A 1,495-nucleotide genomic window follows, 5' to 3' on the forward strand; every position below is an offset into this window, starting at 1 on the left:
CGTCTTGTCTACAAGTCGATAATGTGATTGTATCAATTTTCAAACGCCCTAAAATTAGCTAAATCGGCGAATTAAGGTGATTGCGCAATGGACGTGCCCTATGACCTTCGACCTTTTGGGGGTCATGCAGGCTGCAACAGCGCCCTCCCCATGCCTTGCCCGTCCGTTTTCGTCGGCAAATTTCTGCTTTTTTAGAGGTTTTGAGACCTTAAAACTCACACCATGGGAGAAATAAACCACATACGTTATTTTTATGGTAAATATCGCTAAAATGGACCATGCGTTTTTTTGTCGCGTTGCCGATTTTTGGCAGAAGCCTTGCGGCGCGGCCGCCATGTGCTACGCCGATAGCTACACTAACAGGCCGTCCCCCGTCCGGGTTTGTGGGCAAAATTCTGCTTTTTTTTAACGTTTCGGGACTTAAAAACCGACAGCAGGGGAAAAATAAATCGTATACGTTATTTTCATGGGAAATACCGCTATCATGAACCAGACATTTTCTGTCGCGTTAACGAATTTCGCGGCCGCCACATGCTTCATAATGTCGCGATACGGTAGGGAGTTTTCTACGGTTTATAAGTTCGTAAACGTATCGGCTTTTATTTTTAAACTTATTATCAGGGTTTGGTTTACAAAGAAATCAGACAATTAGCTTTCTTTACACGACTTCAAAACGCTAGCGGGGCGCCCGATGTTCCACCAATGACAGCGATTCTCTCAGTAGCGTCGTGCGAAATACTCATTGTTTACTCGATTATCGCCCCATTCACAAGTTTTCAGAGACAATGCCGGCGGGAAAATAGATGCCACTAAGCCCCGAAATCAGGAAATTTTCTCGAATTTTAGCGAAATTTTGTAGAAAAATCGGGATGCAACACCCTAAATTTGGAAAGTAGTATACTGGCGCTGAGCTGGGAGTAGCCTGGCGCAGCGCCCCTGTTCCATCGTCTGGGGAGAACCCTGAGATTGTGTGGGTGGTGGATTCATACATTGGGAAACTCAAGGCTATATTCAAGGAGAATGGGACAAAAGACTAGGTCTAGGAAATCCAGCTGCTTAAAGACTACTACAGGGCAATTGTCTTCTTGCTTGACCAAGATCATAAAGGTGTGTAATTATATCAGAAACAATGTGCTGCAAGAAAAATCTGCAGTAAAGGTTTACATATTGGCCAGGCGACGTTCTTCTCAGGAGATAGAATAGGAGAGCTGAGGTCGTCCCAAGTGTACAGAGCATGGGGTTTTAAACCTTACTGACTTCAACCGGTTACTAGTACGCATACTATAGTACATAGCCTAGGTATATGAATGGGGTATGAATCTTATAATACAACATGTAGTTATGTTTGAGTTCTTTTTGAAGTCGGTGGAAGACAAACATATGTTTTTCGAGTGGGTTCTGCAATTTTCTTTTTTTTTAAATGTGGATGGAATTTGGTGGCTAAAGTTCAATAATGAGCTAACTTTCTTTTTTTGGGGGGCAATTACTAATTAGC

The 1,495-nt window shown here is 43.0% G+C and overlaps 1 protein-coding gene across 1 annotated transcript in view; it reads left to right on the forward strand.

The window, feature by feature from the left end:
* The window catches only part of LOC109465627 (protein phosphatase 1B-like), a 5,045-nt gene that overhangs the window by 3,100 nt on the left and 450 nt on the right, over window positions 1-1,495 (forward strand). The gene's annotated exons all lie outside the window — the stretch shown is intronic.

This window comes from Branchiostoma belcheri, unplaced genomic scaffold (genome assembly GCF_001625305.1).
Source record: "Branchiostoma belcheri isolate BF01 breed outbred unplaced genomic scaffold, Haploidv18h27 scaffold155, whole genome shotgun sequence".
Classification (NCBI taxonomy): domain Eukaryota; kingdom Metazoa; phylum Chordata; class Leptocardii; order Amphioxiformes; family Branchiostomatidae; genus Branchiostoma; species Branchiostoma belcheri.